Source organism: Perna viridis, chromosome 2 (genome assembly GCF_037379345.1).
Source record: "Perna viridis isolate PV_CMFRI_1.1 ecotype Kerala chromosome 2, ASM3737934v1, whole genome shotgun sequence".
NCBI classification, from domain to species: Eukaryota; Metazoa; Mollusca; class Bivalvia; order Mytilida; family Mytilidae; genus Perna; species Perna viridis.
In genome coordinates, this window is record NC_142446.1 from 56429716 (window position 1) to 56442149 (window position 12434).

The 12434-nt window shown below is 34.2% G+C and overlaps 1 pseudogene across 1 annotated transcript; it reads right to left on the reverse strand.

Annotated features, from left to right (window-relative positions):
* Positions 1–3799: 3799 nt before the first annotated feature.
* LOC148626159 (protein-cysteine N-palmitoyltransferase HHAT-like) lies at positions 3800–11249 on the reverse strand (annotated as a pseudogene). Its single transcript, XR_015920152.1, has 8 exons — positions 11226–11249; positions 9372–9478; positions 8984–9185; positions 8148–8439; positions 7207–7495; positions 6178–6213; positions 5438–5625; positions 3800–4694 (listed from the first exon to the last, which is right to left on the reverse strand). The product of XR_015920152.1 is annotated as a protein-cysteine N-palmitoyltransferase HHAT-like (transcript).
* Positions 11250–12434: the final 1185 nt, after the last annotated feature.

Here is a 12434-nt window from a genome sequence, read left to right on the forward strand (position 1 = left end):
TGAATCAATTTTTTCTAAATTTTTGAAGACCAAAAGTTTTATATGTCTGAACCTCTGTCAGATGTACCTTTTATGTTATTGTGCTCATTTTTGTTGCAATTTTCACTGGATCTTATGATTTAATTAAAAGTTTATTCCAGTCAATCTGATGATGAAAATGAAATATTTTATAAAGTTGTATGTTGGATTGGGTTTTAATGTAAGAACTTGCATTCCTGCAGTCAAAATGAAATCACCACTATATTATGAATTAGAACAGTGAATTTACATTTACCCCTCATTTGAATAAGAAGATTTAAAACAACTCTCCTTTTCAGAACCAAGTTTTTTTAGGTCTAAGCTTTTCTATACAGTCTTCTTCTTTTGCTACATGACAGAAACATTATTATTGAATGAGAATGGCAATTTTTCAGCATTGTTAGACAACTTTGTTTTACTTTGAATGAATTTGTACCAATGCATTTTGAAGGCCATTTTATGCATATGAATGAAGGTATTTAAATTTAAATGAATTTTGTATTATGTGTATATTATTGATATGCTCTGATTTATGCATAATGGCTAGACTTTCACAACAGATTTGAATATATTTGTTTATTTTTTCTATTCATCCTGTTTTATACTTATTAGCTCGCCTGAACCGAGGTTCATTTAAGCTAATGTCATCACATTGTGTGTACTGTGATATGTTTTCATTATTGATTAGGTTGTCAGATGTAAAACATTTCCACTACTTTTTAAGGTTGCGATACCAATTTCAACCTATTTCTCATAACACAGTTGCTGATCCAGATGGGGGGTTCACAGGGTTGGCAACACCCTTTTTATTGGAAAATTTGTCATTTTCGTTAGTTAAATTGACAAAAATGACAAATAATGTCCTAGCACCCCCTTTTTAGCTCACCTGGCTCAAGGCCATGTCAGCTGTTGCCATCACTTGGCGTCCGTCTCCGTCGTCATCTTCTGTTAACAATTTTTCAAAAATCTTCTCCTCTGAAACTACTGAGCAGAATTATATGAAACTTTGCACATATGTTCCTTAGGAATCCTTAGGTTGTGTTTAGATTTTTGATCCGTCAAAAAACATGGCGGCCATTACTAAAAATAGAACATAGGGGTCAGACTACTTTCTCACATATATCTTCAAAACTATCAGGTTTAGCCAAATTCTGACTAGGTAAAAGTGTTCAGCATGACGAGGTCTATTTGTGGTCAAATTTTCATATTAATCTAGCCATTTAGGAGTTATTGCCCTTTTTCGGCGTTTTTTGCTACTTTTAATGTTATTTTTTTCAAAATTCTTCTCCTCTGACACTACTTGACCATTGGACCTAAACTTGGTATGAATGTTCCTTTGGGTGTCTTGCTCAAAAGTTATGTTTATTTTTTTGATCCTTCATAAAATATGGCCGTCGTTACTAAAAGTAGAACATAGAGCTCAGACTGCAGTTTATCACATATATCTCCAAAACCTTTAGGTTTAGCCACATATGCTGACATGGGGTAAAAGTGTTTAGCATGATGATATCTATCTGTGGTCAAATTTTCATTTTGATCTGTTAAGCCATGTAATGATCCTGATGATAATTCCAACCAAAGTCTTCTTGAGTCAAAATTGTGAGACAACTACTTAAGTTTATTGCCATTGGTAGACAAAATTTAATCAGGTGAGCCATTCAGGCTCCTGGGAGCCTCTTGTTCTGAGAAACCCCGGCTGGCACCCCTCCTTTTCAAAGTGTGTGGATCCGCCCCTGTAACAATGTGGTGATTGGGATGAAAAATGAATGTGAATTTGACATCCATTCGAAAGTGCTCTACATTTTCTTTTGGTCAAAATTCCAGAACTATTTAGGGTAATAGTTAACTCCCCTTGCGCGCCATTACTGTTGTTGGTGTCCAATATAAAAGCAATAGTGGATAGAAACTGGCGACACGTTCCGTATGGCCATGTCTTTTAGTATCTTTAACTTTTCTTTAAATTGTTCATTTTAATGAATCCATTTTGTTTTGTTTTCATATACACCAACTTTCAGTATTTTGTGAAAGTTTATAACTTGACTTAGTAATATAAAGAAAATCAAGACATGCTTTCCAGGTGTGCTATTCATGCTCCTTGGAGCATCAGATAATACTGCCACCCAAAAAAACAACAAAAAAAACATGATTACTTTCAGCATATATCATATTATTATCATTTGATTGCATAATGCTATTTTGTTCAAGGTTTGACCCGAACTAACTAGTCCAGGCTATATACATGTATGTCGTACTCATCTTTAAGAACTTAAATCAGCTTGACATTTATAATATATATATATATATATTTACCCACCTTAGTGATATATATAGTAATATCAGCAAGTCTATTTTTATTCTGACAACTTGCATTGTTAGTAGAAAAAAATGTGTGCTGAAAATCCTTGTAATTTAGAAGGACTTAAATGTGTCTATAATTAAATTTGTTGCAAGATAGGGGCCAGGCATAAAGCCCAAGACATTAAGTAACATCGGTCTTTGCAAATATTACATTATGTGCCATAATTGTGCTAGAGCATCGTATATCATAACTGGAATTCGCTGCAGCTATGTGCCAGATGCTTAATTGCTTTATTGGCGAGGGATATTTAGATTGTTTGGTACTACTGCAAGTTTTGTGTGGCGCTGTCGTGTTTTATAGACATTTGTTATCAGGACAATATACGTGTATATATCTTCATGCAATTGTTTTACAATAGTTAATACTCAATAATTATTAATGTGATAAGAGCCGGGTTGTAACTTGAACGGTTTAGGAATTAGGGTCCAAAACAGACATTTTTCTTATGTCAATTGGTAAAAGCTTATGAATTTTGCTGACATTTGTACCACAACGTTCCATACCACGAAGGGAATATTTGATGAATCTAAAGGGATGTGGCCCTTACCTTTTAGGAATAAGAGGCCTGAAATGGGTAAGAGATAAATGTTTTTGTATGAGTTTCTTAGTGTCTAATTATATTCTTTAATCGCTTAAATTTTAGCCAAAATATTATGTTATTACCACGATCCCAGAATGTCGCAACTCTGCTGTCGTATCAAGCTGCACATGCGCTATATTATGCGATACATTTGATTAAACTGTAGCTGTTTCATTTGAATGATTGACATTGTAAACTTTTATGACTTTTGCCTACGAGATTCACTATTCATGTTGTCATCATTGTGTGGGTGTGGTTGAAATGTTTAGTGGGAATGATATTTGGGCATTTAATTTGTAATTGAAAGACAGTAGTGCTAAACAGAAAGTAAAAGGTTGTCATAAAATAAAATACTTTCTTCTGAGCATTTGTTTTTTTTATGATCTCCGTCCGCCCGCCCGTTACATTTTTCTCTGAATGATTTATCAGCTTCTATAGGATGAAGTGCTTAGGTTTTGGGTACATTGCTTTTGCCTGTTGGATTTGAACCGTGTCTCTCCTTTCCACGTTCTTCGCTTATCTATTTACTGTTTACTGTACGATCTATTTGGACAGAAATGGATGAGTGGGGTATTCTGATCACGACGTAGCGTGCAACATCAATATGATCGTATAGTTTATAAGGGGAAGCTTGTATCATTCATACAAAAACAAAAATAAAACTAATGGTAGTGTCGTGTGATGGATACTTCTTTCAATTAAAGCCCACTTAGCCGACAAATGGACAAGATGTAATACCAGGAATCAATGGCATTGATGATTTTACTGAATCTCAAAGATCGTTTAATTTTAGGTAGATATCACAAAACATTACAAACACAAGTTTTAAAATCATGATAATTTTAAAATCTTGTTCTGATGTCTCCTTTGCCAGATCTGTATTTCAAAAAAAAATCGATTTGTCGGAGAAAAGCATGTCTTAATGTGACCAATTATCATTGGTTATATGTTAAAAAGGAGGCCGATAATGCATTTTGTGGTAGCGAACATTGATTGTTCATCATTCTAAAGCGTTTGTGAAGTGGACATGCAGCAAACAATTGGTAAAATATTCTCTAGTCTGGTCCTTTGAATAGATTTACGCTATATTTACTGTAAACGCATATTTTTTGCGGCTGATAATCACGGATTCTGTGAAGTCAACTTAATCACGGATATCGATTATCGCGGTTTCAAAAAAAACTACAATATAGTATTACAAGTCATTTTTTTCCGCTTTTGTGTTCACCGCGAAAATATCTAAAATTATTACTTACATGGTAAGTGGTGTACTCTCGTTTATCATCACTTTGGCAAATAAAACAAATTAAATATTTATCAAAAATTGATTTTTCTTTGTGATCATACAGAAAACTTGAAAATAAAGTTAGTTTTCAAGCACATGTATCAAACCAAATTGCACTTTATATGCGAAGCTTGTTCCACCCGGAACTCCTCGTGTTATCCAGTACTTTTTTTTTTTTAATTTTTTGTTAATCTCTCTTATTTATAAGTCTGTAATTATTCCACTCACTCAATATAAGGGTTGATGAGTTATACGGATGTATACTAAAACGACTGACAACGATAGAAGATGCTGCATACTGTAATGACGTACCAATTAGTATGAATTTTCGGTAATAAATAAACCCAACGGCATTTCCCCCACAGAAACAGAAGGTTGTGAAGGATGACATGATAAACAGTGGGACCGCAACAAGACCCTGAAGTTTCCTATATGTACATGGCATGTAACTTCTGAAATTAAATAAAATAATTTATTGCATATACGAACATTAAAAAATCACAAGTTTTCTTACAGAATCAAAGTCAACCGGGTCGATATATTCTATATTAATGCCGAAGAATTAACGTGGAAGAATCATTTCAGAACTTTTTTTTTCATTGCACAAACTACCAGACTAAAGACGAATAATTCTTGTAATTTAATTAATCACATTTCATTAAAAGAAAAGTGCATAGGTCCTTCGATTTCTACTTAAATTGACCAGAAACAATCAACTTTTCGTGTTTATATGTAAGCGATACATCATTGACCTGCCGGTAAAACATAATAACTGATAATGTCAGTTCGGTCTAGTTATTTTTTGTATTTTCAGTTACTATGTTATACAGTTGTGTATTGATTTTTAATGTTTCCACGGTCTTATGCTCCGCGAGCGTTTCGATAAAAGCAGAGGATGCTTACCCTACCATTGCACCTGGTTCATAATCCAAGTTTTTATTGGAGTCCGCGTTGCTCTTTATTTTTGGATCTACGTACGTGATATTTTGTTTTTGTTTGTTTTTCATATTCTTTGTTGTATGGGTCTATTTGCATTGTTTAGTCATTATTTCTGGATTATATTCTTTTTCTCAAGGTCCGAATCCTGGTTCCCTTGATTTCCCTTTCATACTCAAGAGATATATATTTAATGTAGTGTTACTACATGTAGTTAGCTTTGTCACTGGGAGAGCCATTTCGACAAAAATGCACTTACAATTCTGTCAACTACAGGTTGATGATCTATCCATGTGCCTAAAACCTCCAGTAAAATACCCATGAAATTAAATGGCGTCCATAGAAAGATGTGATATTCTAAACCATGCCATATGTAGAGAAAGATGAAACAGGCTTAGTTTACGTGGCAGGTTACCTCTTCCTCCACCGAATGGAATATAAATATACCTAAAATCGCAGAAAGTTCTTTCATATATGTTTTTTTTTTTTTTCTTAAATTAAAATTATATTTCATTTCTTCGGTAGGAAAGAATTTTTATGATTTATGGAAAAATGAACAATTTTTAAAAGCTGAACATATTTGAAAAAAATACCACCCAAAAAAATCCTTGTGCCGTAAATGAGTTTCAATGAGCAACCTCTTATCAGCAGCATTAAACCCTAAAATAAATTTTATATAAAAAATACTCAAAAACCAGAAACATCGAAATTAAAAGTAAAATCCAGCACCAAGAAGTTCTTCCATGTGCAATACAAAGAATGAATCATATCTGCTTTAGTGCTCTCGAATTTCAAAATCTAAAATTGCAGTTAGACGTAGCAACGTATTCTACAAACAGGAACATTTGCTTTACTACAAAAACAATTACTGACCAAAGTGACATGTATTAGTCGCAAATTATATACTGCGTAACAATTATGCTATATTTTTGACATTCAATATAAAATCCGGAAACTATATATAGGCTAGATGTCTATTATAAAACACAAACAACAAACCTTTTTATAAAACTGTACATCCCTCGATCAAAATACCTAAAACAATAAGTAGTAAAGGTTTTTTTTTTAAACCCCAAAGCCGGGATTTGATTATTTGAGCAATGATGTTTCTAATTTTCTTACAAGATGTGTATCTTGACTTGTCTAAACCACTTTATTTCGTATAAGTTGTTAAAAAATAGAGAGAAACATGCCTTATACTTCATTTTTTATTAATTCAAATCCAAACATTAAGAATAGATTTATAATAAAAACGTTCTACAATCGTCGTTTTATGACGTAACAGTACCAAACCAGGTTATACAAAATTATTTGGTATACTCAATGAGAACCAACCAATCAGAAGGATTGTTACAAAACAAATAAAATTATGGTAATGTGATAAATATTGATTATCCTACAAAACAAGTTACACTCTAAACATTGACGTACTCCCAAACAGATAGAGTGGGGAAACCCTCTCGGACCCAGGTGGGGTCTGGGAGTAGACCACAGCGTCAACACAGAAGCCCAGCCGCTAGTAGAACATACTCTGACCGAGTGTTTCGGTCAGGTACCCCGAAGGCTGGGCTCCGCCACCAACACCAGTTGGTTCTACTGACCCACTAACATCGACCTTGAGAGGCATGTATTGGTATTCAAGGTCGTTAAAAATCCCCAATCATAAAAACGAGTTATCGACTGGTTCCAGGTTAGTATATCGGTGTTGATTTCGTTGATTTATAAGTGGAAGATGAAGGTATTATGTTTTCCTTAGATTTGTACGTAGAATGGACTATAATTATTTTAAGAGCAATGTATATGTAGACTGGACTATAGTTTTTTTTATGAGCACCGTCTGTATGTAGAATGGACTATAGTTGTTTTTTTTTAAAGCAACGTTTGTCTGCAGTGTTTTCCTTGTATCTTGGATAATCTCCGCCATTAACATTGTCTGTATTTTATACGGATTGAAACATAATAAAGCGTATATAATATACATAAATGATACCCCTATTCTAAGTAGAAAGTTAAAAAACTTACGTAAGCTTCTACATGTCAGAATATTAATATATATATTTTGGTCCGTCTGGTGGGTCCATGCCACACGCCCTCGCCACCACTGTTGGCAGGCCAAACATCACAGTATATTTTATCATGAAGAATTGACCTTGGCAGTAACCTATTCCATACAGTGCCCATAAATTCATATCCCTCAATAAACAAGTTGCGTTGTAGTGCATTGAAGTAGACAAATAAAGAACGAACTCAATAAAAAATGCCCAGAAAACACATCTCAAGGCAAGATATGATCCTGTCTCCTTTAAACGACTGTTCTCTCAATTCATTAATCTTATGTATGGACAAAAATGTTACGGATGAAATGCGGAAACACAAAATATATTTCAGTTAAATTCTGCAATTATTACACATAATAATGATTCAATCATTCAGTGGCATCAGTATGGTCAATCTCCCAACAAACTGAATAATTGAAAACAAAAAAAAACAAACAAACAAACAAACAAACAAACAAAACAAAACAAAAAAAAAAAAAAAACAACAACAACAACAAAGAGTCGTTTTACTGTTTTTTTTTTTTCAGAAATGTTTGAAGCATTGGTTTTGTTAATTGACAAACTGATCTCGTCAATTAAAAGAACAACCAGTGGAATAAACAAGTTTTCCAACTGAGCGTGTATTCTATTTTCAAAGTAAAACACGTGAATAAATCTATTGAAAAGTGGAAGATTCAAAAACATACCAGTTCTGGAAATACATAAACTCCAAATCAACAACGTTATTGAATAGGGCAATGGTAAGTGTGTTGGTGGCTCCACTTTTTCAAGTTTTTGGCATTTTTTGGACAAAACTGAGCATGCTCATCAACTGAACACAAAAATGTCTCTTCGTATTTTACTTCATTAATTCCCTTAGCAAGTAACCAATGGTAACGGTTGTGAATTTAGAGTTTGGACAACGTCAAAAACCATCGCATTGGTATATTACGCTTACTTGTTTAGAAAACTCATCATAGGTAATAATACGACCAGTAAGGAAAAGTGGAAAATAAAATATATAGACAAAACCATCCAGTAGTGAGAATTTCATCTTCTCATCCCCCTTCTCCTGGCCCACAGTTCTTTCATTTTTGTTATCGTTCACGGCCGGATCCATTGAACATTTTTCCAGACAAAAACTTGTATATCTTAGATGTGCCAACGCTAATGTAAACATTAGAATAAAGCATGTTTCTTCATTCGTTCCAGGATTGAGTTGCCTCTGGAATAAAGGGTAGATTTAACAATTAATCATTGTTTTGTAAGTTTATATACATGTACATGTATGAATCCAGCAGGCGGTAATGCGCTAAATATTTTAATTCAACTATTCTAGAGGTTGTCTATCAAGCTATTTTCTGACGCGGTGCCGTTGGAGTATGGTGGTACAAAATTCCAACCTTTTATGTTATAAGTTTATACTTAGAATAAACGATATTAGTTTCTGAAATGCATTCAAAACCCGAAAATAAAACGCTTGACACGAATGATACTTACATATAGAAAATAAAAATGGCGGGAAAAATTTTACTACTCAGTAATCATAAAATGACTCAATTTTCTTCACAATCTTGTATCTGCATCATAAAGAGTATATGGATTGCATCTTGTGCATTTGATGTATTTCAGTGATGAAAAGTTGCGCAATATTTGTCAATGGCTTTACAGAGTTGTTGTTAAACCTTTACATAATATACTGAGTAAATTTTGTACTAGTATTCATGTTGCTTAAATGAAAATATTTTAATTCATATCAAATTACTCACCATCCAAGATATAGAAGGTTCAAAATTCAGTGTCGAAATTAATAATATAGAGAAAATCCACACCAAAGGTTTCGACCTACTGTAGCTGGCAATGACAAACATTAAAACAGAATGAGCACAGACTAGCAACAGCGACCTCCAACCTAAAATGTTTGTCAGGAAAAACCATAGAAAATATCAAACTAACATTTCTCCTATGTACCTGAAATACCAACAGGTGTTGGTATTGTAAGAAGAGTGGTATTCTTTTTATCAAACAGTCTTAATGAAAAGGGAAAGTAAATGCGACCAAACACTCACGTTATGAGCGCAGGAAAAAAAATTATTGTCATTGTGCGAAGTTCTATATTTGATTAAAGTAAAGCCATCAAATAAAGCAAACACTTACCAATGAGAGACGATGTACAGCAAAATGGTCCAAAGCAATATAAGCCAGAAACCAGTGACCAGTTGACCAAAACGGTAGAAAAAATGCCATTCATAATTTGAAATATCCTACAGACAAAACGAAATTAATCTATAGGTATTATGTTAAAGAATAAAAAATTACTTAGTCCAGCAGTTATGATGAATATCAGACTTACTTATCTTGAGTTTCGCAAATTGTTCAGTGTGAAGAGAGTGGGGTATCACCTATTGAACTTTATTTTCAGTTTTTTTTTATAAGTTTAAATATGTTTTGGTTGAATTATTGAAAAATATTTTTGGTATTCACAAACCAATCAGAAAATAGTTGAGACGCAAAAATTACTAAAATCTTGTCTTTTGTCAATGCATTAAATCTTATTGTGAACATTAAATAAAACATCACTGTTGTCTAGAATTGCAGAATGGCGGGATGAAAATTGCAGGCTAGCTAGTTCTAAATTGTATATAATTGGACAGTCAACTGCGAACCAAATCTTCGAAAAGTCTGTTTTGATAAGCAGTTGTTTCTGTAATGATGTATACTAAGTAACATTTTAAATTTGTATTGTACAATGTTCTACATTATCACCAGATGTTCAAAATTTCGCAACGTAGTACCAAATATACTGCCGTTGTGATTGTTGGGAGAAATTGGTATTTGAATCTTTGTTCAGAAACCCCCCCCCCCCAAAAAAAAAAAAAAATAAATAAATGAATAAATCAAATCAAATAAAAAACAAAGAAAACAAAAAAAAAAAGAAGAAAAAACAAAAACATGAAAATCTTATTTTTTTTTAAATGACAACTGTTTGACTAAGTAAAAGAGAGTGGAAAGATGACACTGGTTTAATTTACTTAATTATTTAACTTTTCTGTTGTTTTCTATTTAAGAAATAAATCTTATCATTGTCTTACAACGGGCTGGCCATTTATGTCGCTTTGTTTTACCCGAGCGATAGCGAGGAGTTAAATAACGACATAAATGGAGTTTCCCTGATTTATTTCACCCCGTGCAGGTCCGGGTGTCAAAAGAATAGGCCTGCAGCAGCGCTAAGCTTGTCGTAAAAAGCGACTAAATAGTGCTCAGAACCCTAGCCGGGGACTAGGGCACTCTGCCCACAGAGCAACTGGGATGTGTGCCCCAGGTGGTGGAATGGGGTACCCCTGGCGTGTTACATGTCAGACTATAATACGGAAAACCTGACCGCAAACCATAGTGGTGCACCGTGTTGGGAAAGATGCCACGTTCCTCGCACGTTAAAGAACCCTACCGTGGTATTCTCCCGGAGTAGGAACCATAGGGCTCCGCCACAGGAGGCTAAATTGCCCGATCCTACCCACCTCTCCCTATTTCCAGTGGCAATCAAAATTTGTCGACCCCATTGTCCTTGTGTCCCACCCCTTTTTCATTTCATTTCACCATCATTTCATGTTCATTTTATCACCAATTTCATGTTCATCGTCTGAATATAGCTGAAATATTGCTGCTCGGACGTTAAACCCGAACAAACAAACAAACTGATTTATTTCGATTCTTAAAGGACTAGTTTTTTTCATACTTTTGAATTGACGCAGCCTATGTGTTGCACGAAATATTGGTCATGTGTTCATCACTTTTTTTACCATGGGTGTGGTTTAAAGAGCTTTGAAACACGTCATATTAGAAAAAGGTATCCTGAATCCACGATGTTTAACTTAAAGCGGCTGTTTAATTTAAAGTGGCTCGTGGTCTACTTCAACATATTTGTAATGAAAGCTGGGGATGCTAAAAATATTAACTAATTTGAATGTTGCAAAGAGAAAAATGATGCATTTTGGCATCGCTTCGACTAACGGAAGTTAAAATTCTATTATGCATGATCTTTGACCGCTTGTAGTAATGTAAGAAAGCAGAAATATCAAAAGCAACAGCCTTTTTAAAATGTATACTTACATATGAAATCACCGTCCCCTGAGAAATACGCTCGCCGAAAAAAACCCCAAAAAAACAGGTGCAATTTCTTTTTATCTCTGTACATGAACGCGCACTCACAATTAATTAAGGATGAAACCCACACGGAAGTGTACACAAGTGACATCAACGAGTCCACGATCAGTTAACGTACAAGCCAAGTATATTGCTCATCTTGATAAAAATAAACATTCTTGCACGCGAAAAATAAAGTGTCGATTGAGGGAAATTTTGAAAAAAAAACGCAGACAAGAACATAGAAAGAGGAAGAATAAAGTTACACACGTTTGAGTACTTTGAAACGAGAAATACTAATCACGCTATACGAGGGAGTAAACTAAGATATCTGAGAGAGAGAGAAGTATTTGTTTCCTGCAAAACATTCTCTCACCGTTGGTTTTTGAGAACCATTTAGGAACTGCAGAAGTCATCCCAGTTTTTTTTGTGGGAGTTCATATTGTAAGTGCTCAATTTTTCTTTCTTTTGTGGTGTCTTGTTTTCCAATCTTCAGTTTTTTGAAAAATATTTCATTGTATTTAGTCTGTTCTAGGTCATCTTTCTTTCCAGTTTTCACGTTAAGGCCCTAGTTCCAAAATGTGTGACGTTCGAAATTCACTCTAGAACCGACTGTGTGTAGCTTGATATAGGCAATGTATCTCTGAACATTCCTTCTACATTTTTACCGATATTTCTAATTCTTGGACATACTTATCAGGAACATTTCTTCTTCAGTATAAGATGTCGGAATTTTTATCCTCTTTGTCGTCAGGCACCACTCCTGTCGTTATACTATTTTTACGAGAGTGATGAAACAAAAAAAAACAAAAAAAATTCAGAAAGACAAAACGAATGTTTTAAAAAGAATTCCGCTGCAGTCCAGGTAGCATCCAAGCTCCGAACAGCGCCTGACGTTCAAAATTCACTCTAGTTAGAGAGAAAATGAACGTCTGCCGTTTCGTGGAGCTTGAGACAGTACTTCATACAAATATACCTCTTTCTGGGCATTGTTTGTAACACCCCAGATGATACCAATCTCCGAACAGCGCCTGACGTTCAAAATTCACTCTAGTTAGAGAGAAAATGAACGTCTGC